This window comes from Lichenostomus cassidix, chromosome 3 (assembly GCF_008360975.1).
Source record: "Lichenostomus cassidix isolate B80296 chromosome 3, HeHo_3.0, whole genome shotgun sequence".
Taxonomy (NCBI): Eukaryota; Metazoa; Chordata; class Aves; order Passeriformes; family Meliphagidae; genus Lichenostomus; species Lichenostomus cassidix.
Genome location: NC_139483.1, coordinates 81,274,554 through 81,288,587, shown reverse-complemented (window position 1 = coordinate 81,288,587; position 14,034 = coordinate 81,274,554). Strand labels below are relative to the sequence as shown.

General features: G+C 38.1%; 1 long non-coding RNA gene across 1 annotated transcript in view; it reads left to right on the top strand.

Annotated features, from left to right (window-relative positions):
- The first annotated feature begins 10,708 nt into the window (after positions 1-10,708).
- The window catches only part of LOC146440104 (uncharacterized), a 73,009-nt gene continuing 69,683 nt past the window's right edge, over positions 10,709-14,034 (top strand). The window contains exons 1-2 of the long non-coding RNA XR_014851356.1: positions 10,709-12,751; positions 13,557-13,629. This is a non-coding gene — a long non-coding RNA (uncharacterized LOC146440104). The remainder of the gene's footprint in view (positions 12,752-13,556; positions 13,630-14,034) is intronic.

The following is a 14,034-nucleotide window of genomic DNA, read 5'->3' as shown; positions in this document are numbered from 1 at the left end:
CTGCCTTTCATGTGTAAACAGCTCTGTGTCAGGGTTCACAGTTGAAGCAGTGATGTTATTATCTGCTAGATACAAATGTGTTCTGAACTTAAATAGGCCTGCTTGAAAGTTATAGGAGTTGAACATGGTATTTAATACAACATTGTTTGAAAGCTTTCTGTTGAATATGTTTAATTTTGTCCAGAAAACACAGAGACACATACTCCTCTCATCTAATGAAAGACCAGACATCGTCCATTTCATTTAGATCACTGGCTTGCTGTTGAAGTTCTGTTAAATTTGTTCATCCATGAAGCTATTTAGTATGCGTGGTAGACATTAACAGCTAATTTACACACTTGTATTGAAGGTCAAGTGTTAACATGCTATTGAGGATTAACGGCTCCCCTTTCTTTCTTTTGGTGAATTTATACATTAAAATACTTTCACTGCAAGAAAAAACTGTCAGAAAAAGAAATTCACTGTTTGTTGTGTTCCACTTGTGCTTATTGAGGAAATGTGTATTTGAATGAGGAATCTTTCCTCCTAGATACGTCTTAATGCAACTTGTCCTTTAGCTGTTTCTTGAAAGGTAGATTCTTATGTTTATATTACACTCTCATATTAGGAGAGAATATGTCTTCTCAAATAACCTTGGATTGGCTAGGGACATTACAGAATTAATTAGAAAAAGATGCTGACTGAAAAATAAGTAAAATTTATTCTGAAATTAATAGCTGAAACAAGAACCCTGAAAATCACAAATATGTTTCTCCAACCTGGAGTTAGGGAAAGAACTGAATTTCAGTGTCTATTATTTCATTATGAAGGTATTTCTCTGCCTTAAAATATGCTATTTATGGACTTTATGTGTGAAATTCAAACTTAAGCCCAGTTGCAGTGAAGGCTAGAATTAGGAAAATTGTTGCTTAGGAAAATGGCTGAAACATCAATTTTGCTATTTTGGGCTTGTTGTCCCAGGTTATACTCCATCTTCATGTGCTGATGAAGCTCTGCCCACCTGAGACACAGAAGAAAAGGAACAATGAGGGATAAAGAAATAGTCAGAGGTACAGGATTGTTGCTATAGGAGAAAACACTAAACATGGTGGTCTCACAGCCTGTAAAAATAAACTTCGTTTCACACAAGTGGGAAGAGATATCCAATGGAACCGTCAGACACCATGCTCAAAACAGAGAGAAGAGCTAATAACGGATGAATTTACAGAGTAACTGGTCATCTATCTAGTAACTGGTTAAATCTGGTCATGTATCTACAACTTCTAAATGAAGCAGTCCCTCAACATGCTCTTTTCAGGAAGCTGGAGAATCCTGTAGGGAAAGGATCAGTCTTTAGTCAGCTCCTATTTTTCTCTTAGGCATTATCACAGTCCCATGGGCAGATAGAGCATGTTGAGCTAAGGAACCTTATGCTTAATTCTGTGTTCAAATGTGGGTTTTAGCTAGCCAGGAATCTATGTGGCTTTTCCAGCTGGCAGGATTTCTCCACATAGCTGCTTCTTTCAAAAACTTCACTGCAGTAAACACAAAGCTGAGATTAAATACGGATAGAAAGACATAATATCTATAAATTTTTATACTGTAGAATATTAACATTGTTTTCTTATACTCTGCTGAAGTGTATCTACAATTGCATTTAGCTGAGAAATTTCACATGGAAAGAGAAAGTACCTGCAGAATATTTTAAAGATCTTTTTGGTTTCTTCTTCTTTTCTTAATCTGCCCACCAACAGTAGTTCAGTATTGTCCTTTAATTAGAATTATGTCTAGATTTCCTTTGCCTTGGAGGAGATGCTGAACACCTGCAATAGCAAAGACAAAAACAAGCTGGAAAAGAATTATAAAACTGGATGGTTATAAAAAAGGGGTCATTGAAATGTTACATTACAGTTTGAGGTTTTTTCCTACAGAGAGAAATACAGAAACAGCTAATTGTACAGCAAATCCAATTGCAAGAAAGTTGTGTTAAGTAGCTTCCCACCTTAATTGTTTTACACAGCAATAGACAGACATATGGGGAGTCTTCTTTTCTGTAATGCATTTGGAAGACATGTCTGACAACATGACTTTTCTTTCTTAGGTCCTATTCTCCTGATCTGGACTAGGTTAGGAGGCATGAAGCCATGTCAAAAGATAGTAGTTTATGCATTTAATTTATATAATAATACATGTACATTATGCACCTGTATGTCTGTTATTTCTGTTTCTCTTTCCTTTCTTAAGTTTTTGCTGTCTACCAAAAAATGTTAGTAAAGCAACTGAAAACTTCTTGGTTGAAGTAATGCTCTTTCCTCTAACATGCCGTGATAAACCATTCATCAGGCATCTGCTATTTGGTTGCAAAAGTAATTCAGTAGCAATTATTAAAAATTCTCTGTTTCCCCAGGCTTCTCACCTAGATATTAAGGACATTAAATACTTTCTTTTACTAAGGCAGAAATTGAGTGGAGGCACAAATCTACTTGCTTTATAATGACATAACAAGAGATGCTGTATTGAGCGGCAACCACTTCTTTTAAAAATGTCAACATCTCTCTTGACAGAAAGGTCATCAGAAAAAAGTATCATTACAGATATTTGCAGGGACCGGGATACTTTCATAAAAGCCCATTTGAATGATGCAGGACTATAAAATAGGAAAGGTGATTCCAGGGGAATTAAACATGGGTGTGTACCTGTAGCTTTCATTAAAAATGTGCATATTTATTTAAAGGGTTTTTTGGCTTCATTTTCCTAGTATCTGGTTATTCCTTAGCTAGTGATCACCTCCAGAATTAGTGCAGTATTTTGTTGATAAAGCACCAAGAAAAAAAATGAGTTATGCCTAAAATTTCTTCTGCCTGCTGAAGTTACACCTAAATATTGCAGTGCCTGAGAGCTCAGTTTTGAGCCCAGCAGCATCAAGAGGTGGCCAGGTTCCCAATTTGAGCTATTAAGAAACTAGGGTTATTTTAGGTCAATCTCAAAAAGCCACAAATGGAGCTAAATGAATGCAAATAGCACATATAAAATATGTGAGAATTGCATATAAAAATACTGAGTTTGAGTTCTTTGCCTCTGAACCTCATGTCTCATCTTCTTTAAAACCTTAGAAGTGAGTAGGAATCCTGATTGACAGCCAATGCCACCACTGTGTTTCTTGAATATGATAACCCTACTCTGTGTCAATACTCTGTAACAGCACAGATGTGGTGCCTATCCTATTGTCGACCTGTCTGATGGTTGGACTTCTCCAGGCAACTGGAAATGAGACTCTGTGCTCCCTTTTCTTGAGGAAGGCCTAGCATTTGTATGGAGACTTTGAAGCATGGATTCAATATGCAGAATTATGGCTGGTCCATCTTCAGCAGTGTTCAATTTTTTATGATTTTTTAATTTATTATATTATTGGGGCTGTGCTGAGTGATGTCAATATGTTCTATTTGCATTATGAATGATCATAACATGCTCAATATTTTAGACTACTCTAGTGATTAGTAGTTTTATCTCCAGATTTTGTGATTCATGTCACAGGTACTCTAAAACTGGTCATGAAGCCTGTGTCTCCAGACTGTGCACAGTCTATCTGGCCACTTGACCACTCTTGAGGATATAATGAGGTATCCTGGTTGTAACTTTAAACAGAAAATATATAAAACTATCACCAATTTCTAAAACTTTTTTTTCCCCACTAGTGCAAGTTACCTTTAAATATTAAACCTATTTAAACTATATCCTGTGACTGAGGGCATTTGGGGAACTATTTGTATTACTGTGGAGAATAAATAAAGGTGATTTGGGACAAGCATTTGAGATTTTTTTCCCCCCTAAAATTTTACCTTGTATGTGTAAAAAAATTGACATATTTTTGCATAAAGTGTGATTTTCTTTCTTTTTCTGGAAATCATTCTCTGTTTCTGCCAATGTCTGATTGAGCAGAGGGATATAATATCCAGTGAACAAAAGAATTATGTTTTTAATATAGCAGTGTTTGAGGTTTAAATATACTCTAGCTGTTTGTGTTAGTACTTTTTTCATGCCACCCTTGGAGAATTTTAACAATAGTGACCTGTATGGCTTAGAAAAAAAACCAAGAAATGGTAAAGTAAAATGCAGAGAGAGATGGAGAAGGATTGAAGGATCAGAGGTCAGATAGTGGGAGCTATTGTTTATCAGATTTATTTCTGGAATAATTTGAGATGGAAAGGAACAAGTAGCCAGAAATTTTTATTATCTAGCAATCTCATTATTTGGCTAGAACATCTCTGAGGAACAAAAATTTCAACAGTGCTTCCACCCACTTTTTATATTGTTCATTAATCACTTCTCAATCAGAAAGGATAATCTCCTGGCCCTGGCCCTGGTACACTAAATCTCTTTCAGTAAGTTCCTAATAAGAAAATATGTCTTTAGTGAGTCCCCAGGGTTAGGATTTTCTTCCTCCTTTACTAGTTAACTTCTTGAAACTACAGGGAAGAGATGCTGGTTGTTTTAATTCAGGTTATTACGTGTGTACAATTTCTTTGCCCATGGTGTCTCTGACAATACTCAGGGCTCAAACTTTATAGTCCAGTCTCTGCTTACCCATGTCCCACAGAGAATTACTGTGTTGTAACTGAACATAGACACTGTGGCTCCAGAAAAAAATTATTGTGATTTTTTTTTCTACAGATGATGAATAAAATCAGCGTATGCATTTTTGATTTAGAGATAAGCAGTCAGTTGGGATCTGATGCAAAACTATTTGCTGAATGATGCCATTGTGCTTAGTACAATGTTAACACAGCAGGTTCTTCAACGTTGGCCAGAGAATTTCAATGTCTGGTTCTATTAATATTCACCCTGTTAAACCTGGTCACCCACACCCACTGCAGAATCAGGACAAACTCCATCCTTAGATCTAAATAAGACAATTAATATGGTTAAAAAAAAAAGGCAAAAAAAGCATATTTTTCTCTGTCTTTCTGACTCAGTCTTGCAAGGTAATAATGCAGAATCAGTATGTCATTAGGTCTGCACATGGCTTGGGAAATCACTAAGTACATTGCACAGAAGTACTCTGGAAATAAGTAGGGGTGTCTTTGATCCCAGCAAAGAAGTGGTATCAATCTGTGCTGTGTAGCCCAGTAAAAACAGCAGAAAAATAAAAATGGTTTGCATTGTTTTGTTGTCAATGCCCACTGTAGTTTTTCTGGCTGAAGTCTGGTAATAAAATTTTTGATATTCAGATTGTTCATGCATGGGACTATACACCTATCATCCAGTTTCTCTCTGGATATATAGAGGGTGATTTCCATAGGTTAGGTAGAATGGAACTGGGAAATCTTAGGAGAATTTAGATTACTTTATTGTTTGTTCACTTCAAAATTATAGCACCCGCCTCTTTTGGGAGCAGAAAAATTTTCCAGAATTAGACACAAAATATGATTGTGATTTAAAATGGATCTCTCAGAAATGTGTCCCTTTGTGTCCGTTCGTCTGTTCTGACTAAATTCAGTTACAACCACACACAGGGCAGTCTGTAACCAGAATATTAAACTCACTTCAGTCCTGTATACCTGCAACACTGACGTTTTGTTCATATAAGGTGTTTATTCACTACCACTTGGCATAACTGAATTAAAATGCTTGCATAGAGACTGACAAATACTAAAGATAATGGGATAAAATCCTGCCTTCCTTCCATTGTGGGTCCTTATCCACGTGTTCTTTCCCTTGCAGACTTTTTGCAGTGGATGTCCTGGGATGCTGCCTAGAGCACCACTGTCAGCTTCATAGCCACTTCAGTCCTTTTCCTACTGTGCAGCAGTCTTTCATTGTCTTATCTTTGCCTGTGGTTTTTCTGTCTTTTTTGTTTGGTCTTTGTTTTTTCATTTCATTGATCCTCGCTCTGGCAAAATCCCACACAGAGAAATGGTCCAACCAATGCCCATCATGCCCATTCCAGGAAAAGCACCAAAGTGATAATATGATAGTTTTCCCTGTAAATTATACCACTTTACTGTGATTTTCGTAAGTATCAACTACTTAAGATCTGTTTATTCTCTTTTGTGAAATGGCCTGCAGAGTAAGATCTCATATTAGTATAAGTTTTGCAATATGTGTTAAAAAAGGGACCAAAATTTCATGTTAGACTCATGAGGTACTTGTTGAGGCTTGTTTTTGGCCGCATGATTAATTACATAAGGTAAATAACTAATTTATGAATTAAACATGTATGCAACTTTTTAATGTATGTAAGTAATTTTTTAATTTTTTCATGTATTCTTTTATAATTTCCAGTAAAACTATTCTAATTAATGCTATTTTAAGAGCAAATGAGTGTAAAATTGCAGATGTCTTTGAAGGAACAGACTTCATTTAGTCAGGAGGTGGTAATTGAAATAATTGAACTTCACATTGTAGTTAAATTTGCCTCCTGCTTCTTTCTTTTAACAGTTACAAAAGAATATGGAATTAAGCCCTTTAAACTCTCAGATGAGATTAATTTCATGTCAGTGTACTTGAGACAAAGATAAAAGAAAAAAGAGTGCTTCAAATGGGGCTTCCATGTTCTTCCTCACAAAACAACTCCTGTTAGAGCAAATCTTTCTGACAGGACTTTCTCTTTGGATATATAAAAAGGCAAAGCTGCATGGTGTCAGAAACTGGCAGGCCTCAGGACAGGTTTTTCCATACATTTCAAAGTGCTTCTGTGTCTGTGAGGCCCTTTCCTTGGAACAGGAGGCACACAGCCCTGACAGCCAGACATCCTTCCTGGGAATGCCCTTCACAAAGCTGAGTGGGCAGTGCTAGGTGTGGGGAAGCCCAGGCTGTGGCTCTCTCCAGCCACTACCCCATCCCTGGTGTGCCTGCTCCGCCCTCCTGAACAACACCCAGGCAAGCTAGATGGGCATTTCCATCTGTCTCTGGTAGCAAAAGCAGCTGAGGAGGCTTTGTTCTTGCCTTTTGTCCTGCTTCAATACCATTCCTATGCCATAACTTGCTCCTCATTGCTTTGCCAGCTGTGCTGTAGTGACCTGAGCTAAAAAGGTCTTGTAAAATAGGAGGGGTTTTCTTCCCCTTCACACTATTCAGTGCAGACCATTACCCCTTGCTGACATGTCCTGAAGCACTTCAGCAGCACTTTCTGCTGACTGGGAAATTGTGGATTCAGTGGTTCAGGGTCGTGCTGAGGGGTTGTAGCATGTGGGTGACCACTCCTGCAAATGAAGCAGAAATCAGAAGCAATTGTGTAATTGTTGTATCTGAGAACACATGGCTGAGCCTGAACACTTAAGGCTGTGGAGGGGAGAGGGAGCAAAGGTTGGCTGTGGGTCAGCAAACAGGTGTAGAAGATAGGTTTTGGAATAAAGTGGGAAATATGGACGTTACAGCAAAATGAAATGAAAAATGAAGCCATGGAATCCCCCATGGCATGACATCCAGCGGCTAACAGGCATTACTAACACTATTGTGCTTATTGATTAAGTTCCCAGGTAGAAGCCTCTTTTGGATAATACTGGTATCCATTTATCTTCTCTTTCCTGTAGTGGATGTACTTTTTCACTTCATGACTCTCTTAGGGTTTCCTAAGCCATGTTCATGTAATAGAACTTTATACTTCGCCATGCTGTGTAACAGTTTCCTTGTTTAGTTCATACACCACATCGTTCTTGCAGTAGATATAAGATGCTGACATGTTCCCCTCCTCTGGAAAGGATGAGCTCTTCAAAGTTATTGAGGTTTCAGTGTGAAACAACAAATGGTGCCTTACAAAGAAAATAATCTCATTATTTTCTGTTGTTTTTTGACTGAAAAGCTGTTCCAAAGACATAATAAAATAATTTTGACTAAAATGAGAAGGGAAAGAATGGTTATGGTAATGATGATGACAAAGTTACCAGTAAATTCCAGTCATCTGTGTTTACGCACAGGAGTGTGCCATATGACTGGTTTGAGGAGGGATAACCAGCCTCCTCGTTCTCCTTAGAAACATACATGAAGGGTCCCTGTAAGTGATCCCACTACTGAACAGCTCCTTTTGCACAAAAAATCCTTCAGACTAGAGTCACACTGACCTAGAACCATGCCAGGTACTTCTGAGACCCCTCTGTCAGAGAGCTTTTAAACCATACAATTTGTACCTCTCTGCTTCACTTGTGCTTAGGCTTTCATAAACAGGTAACTGTAGAGGCAACAGATTTTCTTTTCTAGTTTGACAACTTAGGTGATCAGCCTGCACATAACATTTTGCCTGTATTTGACATTTCTGAAACCTGTAATTTAAACTGTTGGTTTAAAGTCTAGCTTTGCAGCTCACACTTAAAAATGAGTTGAAAATCTAGGCAATATTTAGGAGAGAACCAGATTTGCCATCTGGGAGCTCCAGAGCTGGATGCAGTACTCCATGTGGGGTGTCATGAGAGTGAAGTAGTAGGATCACTTCCCTCAACCTGCTGGCCACACTTCCTATGATGCAACCCAGGATATGGTTGGCGTTTGGGCTGCAAATGTACATTGCCAGGTCACACTGAGTTTCTCATTCATCAACACCCCCAAGTCCTTCTTCTCAGGGCTTCTCTCAATTCACTCTCCACCAGCCTGTACTTCTGTTTGAGATTGCCTGGGCCCAGGTGCAGGTCCTTGCATTTGGCCCTGTTGATCTTCATGAGGTTCACATGAGCCCACCTTTCAGATCTTTCAAACCTTTGTGGCAGAGACAGAATTTGTCAAAGAAATAAGATTGAGCCTGAGATCTGGATGAATCAATTTGTTTTTGCTGAACAGGCCTTAGCTGGCTGAATCTGGAAGACAGAAAACTTGGTCATGGAGAAAGATCCTGAATCTTCATTTCTTTTTTTTCATGCTTTCTGAATACTGTTTTTTAAAACTGCAAGTTTTGCGATAGGATTTTTAATTTATTTTATTTTATTCTATGGAAAAGCAGAACTCTGTGAAACCATGTACTGTGTTTTTCTTTGTAAGGTCTGTAAGGGTATACTTCAATGAGGCTCTGCATAGAAATAATTATCTGCTTGAAATTTAATGTATGCTAGAAAATTCAATACAGAAATTGTACTCATTAAATCAAACAAACAACTCCCCAAACCCTTTCGTGCACACACAGGTTCTTTTACCCGCACTGGATAAACAAGCAAAGAATCTCCCTTGCTCATCAGAAGAATTAATTCATATGCCTCATTTGGATAAGTTACTTGGCCTGCAGGCATTATAACTACAACAATACATATGTTTACATCACAGTTTCCTCTTAAATTTTTAGAATTCAGTTATAATAGGGACTTCTGGGAATCTAGAAATTGGTAGCCTCTGCCTACCCTGCAAGAGTTTGCAGATTCCTCATGTCACACAGTCCACACAGATTCTCTGTATCTAGCCCTGCACGACCCCAACAAAAAGTAAAGTAAGTTTTCTGTTCCTGTAGTCTATCTGTTCAGCTAAGATAGTAATGAATTTACAGGCTACCCAGCTTATCCAGCTAATGTAACAGTTCCTGGCAATTCTTTAAATTGTTGATGAGCATCATCTCTAATTCACCTGCTGAGATCTCACACTGCTTGCCTCCCTTTCCCTCGTAGGCAAATATAAACCTTTATGCAAACATTTTTAATTCAGTTTTAAAGCTGGGTAATATTGTTGCATAGCCCTGATTTGGATCTTGCTGACTTCCCTTTGCAACACTAACTTCAATAGGGTCAGTCTTGGTCTGTACTATAGCTTCACAAACCTCATTGACAAGTTGTGCCTACGTTAGGGTCCTGGTTTGGGTAAGGAGTGCTCTTTTGGTGTCTCTCAGTTGGAAAGACCAGAAATGAATTTTCTCCCTTCTGATAAAATTAAGTCAGAAGGTGCACTCCAGGAGCTCACCCGCTCTAGTCCTGCAGTTCACTGGCTGTCCGTGGGACCAGAGTAGGGCTAGGCTATATTAAAACACCCAAAATGCATATATTTGTCTATCATTACCTAGAGTACGTCCTCAGAACTAATTGTTTTACCTATAAATCTGCTTCTATTGGCATCTTTACCTCTTGCTAATGGAAATGTAGCCTCAACATCCCACAGATTTTTTTAATTTCTGTGCTATCTCTGCGTGACTTGTTGTAACTAAAATGGCTAGAGGCAAAATACTCAGTTTGATAAATTTAGCTACAGTTAACATAAGCAGTTGCTGCTTTTCTTTATATGTTGCTGATGTAAAAGAGATTTTTTAGGCTACTGATGATGCGAATGCCCATAATTGTAGTTCTAAGCGTGTGTAGGTGTAGGACTTGTAAAAAAGGGTTATGTTAATATGAGAAAATAGGTTTTAAAGGAAAGTGAGGAAAGCATGAATCCATCCTCCTGCCCGAAATCAAGAATGAATGCATGCAAACCATTCCTGGTCAGTATTTGTGGAACCTAGAAAGACTTAGAGTTTCTTGTATAATTGTAACACAGTATGCAAAATGTTATTATTTTTTCCTAAAAAAAAAAAAATTAATTTCCACAGGATTTAAAAGATACATAAGCAGAGTTATATAAAACCTTTTGCAGCATTTCCTTATAATAAGTGGAAATTGGAAACTTTTCTGAATAGGGTGTCTTAATGGGTATGCAGCTTTTCAAATTTTTACTTTGTGTGTTTAAATTTTTTGGAAAATTTCAGTCAAAGTTATACTTTTTTTTTTTCAGTCACTTCTTTTTATCATTCTCTCTCCTTTGCTCCTTACAAACAGTAGTACCATCAGAGGAAAGATAATTTTTTTTTTGCTCATGCTATAATCTGAGATTATATCTTTTAATTTCTCTAGTCTTCACAGATGTTTGAAAAGTTGCGGGGGTTAATTTGTTTGTTTGGGATTTTGTTTATTTGGTGTTTTTTTGTAATGGGCAGCCTGTTTCAATCTCTGTGAAAACTGAAATTAGTGAGTACTTGGTAGAGAATGTTTTAATTTCCATAGCTAAAATGGCCAAAGAAATTCAAATGCCATTTTTCTTCAAACTGGTTTTCCTCAGACAGATCCTAAAATGATGCTCAAGCTACATCTGTACCATCCCTTTAGAATAATTGAATGTAGTTCTCATAGCTCTCATAGAAATAACCATGCTGCATAACTATTGCTGCTACAAATTACTTGAGTGTGCTCGAGGTCAGGGCTACAGAAGCTTCAGAAGCTTTCCCTTAATTGATTTCTGGTGAGCCTGGTCTCTTGAAGAACAAGTAATCTGTTCTTGCTGTTGGGTGTAGAGTAAAAGCAGAGCGGGAAGTGGAATAAATTCAGTGTGGTGATACAGAGACTGTGAGAGTCAGAAAACTGGAGAAGGAACTGGTGAAAGCATTTGGTAATGAGTTCAGACAAGAAAACAAAATATTGGATTCTGCTGTGATAGTTCTGTGTGAAACAACAGATACCCTGTTGTTTGGATAGGAGTAGGGGCAATAAATGGGAAACTGGAAGTCAACTGCTCAAAAGCAGAATGATGAAAACAGGAACTCTTCAGAATTGAAGAGTTAAAGAATGAGCTGGGCTGGTCAGCTTTAATAATCCTCTTTTAACACAGATTCTTCTATGTATCATTAATTTGTAATTTTGCAGTCTAGGTGTAATTTGAGACATGTATTTATTTAGAGTAACGTATTTACAGAACACAGTAACTATTTACGCATCTCTTGAGTGAGGCAGAATCCCAGGCCCGGGGATGGTGTGAGTAAAACTATGATTTTATCATCTGCTTCAGGTTCAGCCATACATAGGTAATGCCATTAACCTTTTTCACAGATGTGTTTTGGGAAGATGGCCCATGATGTCTTCAGAAATTCTTTTGAGGACCTCTGTAGGAAGAACTGTGAGAGAGTAGTCATGATCACATACTGCCTATGTGAAAATGTTTTAAGTGTGCAGAAAACAGGCAACCCCCTTAGCTGAGACTAGTCCATTCTGCACATCAAAGCAGATGGTTTGAAGGAATAATGTGTGCCTCAATTTTTTCCATCTTGGTGCTCTCATTCCCATAGATCTAGGCACGATGACATGAAGTAGACGACAGGGGTGAATCAGCAGCTGGCACATTACCTACCAGGTACAACTCATATCCCCGTGCTTTGTCTGTGGGCAGCACACAGACTGACTCAGATCCATGTACTCTGGGGAGCCTGATGTGAAGTCACAGCACAGGAGCAAGATCCCAGGTTTTTCTGAGAGGTGTAGAGCTGCAGTGGGAGAGAATGGGATGTGAGCCCATTATGTGCTTGTTACTCTGTGAGATTTGATCTGTTTACACTCAGAGTACAATTATGCAACAAAATGTTGTGGTAGTTTATGTATTTCTGGAGAGGGTGAGAGGTGAATGATGTCTGCACAGACAGTTCTGTCATTTCCTCAGTCTGAATTCCAGCATCTGAATGGCAGCTTTAATAATCCTCTTTTAACACAGATTCTTCTATGTATCATTAATTTGTAATTTTGCAGTTTAGCTGTAATTTGAGACCTGTTTAGTTTGCTTCAAGAAGATGGGAACCTGCTTGTGATTAATCTGGTGTCTTTTGAGTTCTTCATACAGTGAGGAATATAATGTGCCCAAATTCTTTGCTTCTCTCTCCATTCCAATACATTGCTGTCTTTCTAGATATATGTGATGTGACAATTAATCCTGTAGGAACTATTCCCCCTTTTTCCCCAAACTCTCTCTCTTCCACTTCAGGCTCTGACAATACAGATAGCCAAAATAGCATATCCATCTTTGCAAAAGTAGATCAAAGCAAGCAACACAGATCTTGCAAGCAACACAGGTAAGAATATCTCAGATTCCTTTCTTCTCCCAGGTGTAACTTGCTCTCTTTCCTTAAGTTAGCATCCCTTGGGTGTGGAAAAGGAAGAAATAAGGAGATGGGGTTGCACTCAATCTTGAAAAAAATGAAAATCCTCTTGAAATCAGAAATGTCTTTTTAAATTCTGTATACATGGAGATCTCGAACAGCTAAAAATATCATAAAAATGATGAAGCAATAGGTCGCTAATTGGAGCCATTCCCACAGGTGTTGGAGATGGGAAGTCCAGAGTTACAGGGAATGCTGAAGTTTGGGAGGGAAGTCTCAGTAGTGGTCCATGAGAGAGTTTACTTATGGCCTAATTAAGCCAGTACTATCAGGGACACCAGCTATTCAAGGAAATTTTAATAATCTTTTAGTCAAATTAAGTAGGATTTTTCTTTCATATTCTTCACCTCTTTGGATTCCTATGCTGAAGAGTTTGTATCCTGTCCTGTGCTGTACACTCAAGTGCTTGGGAGGCTAAGTGCACATCCTCTAAATTGTCTTTATTAAACTTTGAGGGACATTTTTAATTTGCTGCCTTTGACCACCGAGATTTTTAATAAAAGCTTTGGAAAAGAGACGTTCACATCTAGTGTTTCAGTCAAGATGTCATGTAGTGCTTTTTTTGAAGACATCATGGTTTTAGCTAACTTCCTTCTTTTGTACCTGATCATAGCCCATAAAATAGAATCAGCATCAAAACACATGAGGCCATTTGAATTTCACAGCCTTGAGAGACAGGATAAGTATTTTACAATATTTCTATTTTATTTTTCCTTAGTGCATCTCCTGGAACCTTAGAAATAAATGCCCAGTGATCCACTGAGGTGATATACAGCAGCTGGTATAAAGAAGTTCGTTTACTGTATAAAATTAACAATGTGCAAATATGCCATTTTTACCTTTGTAAAAGTTCTTGAAGCTCATTGGCCAGGAGCTAGTGCTGAGTCCAGGGATTTGATTTTGAAACAACATTCTCAGAACTTGGGTAGTCACCTTTCATTCCTGCTCTGTCCTTCAAGCAGTGGTGGTGGCTTTGCGAGAGCAAGGAATAATTTGGACTTTGGCTTGGGAGATAGGGTAGAACCTGCTTTTATCACAAGACTCCTGACTTTGCACCTTCAAGCACCCATTCTCAGGCTGTCCCATAATGCTGTTTCAAGCCCAAGAGCTGATCCTGTCAGAGTTTCTTTTTGAATTTATAATCTGATCTGCTTCAGTGGGTTTCCATGACCAGTTTCTGAAAGCACTTCTGCAGA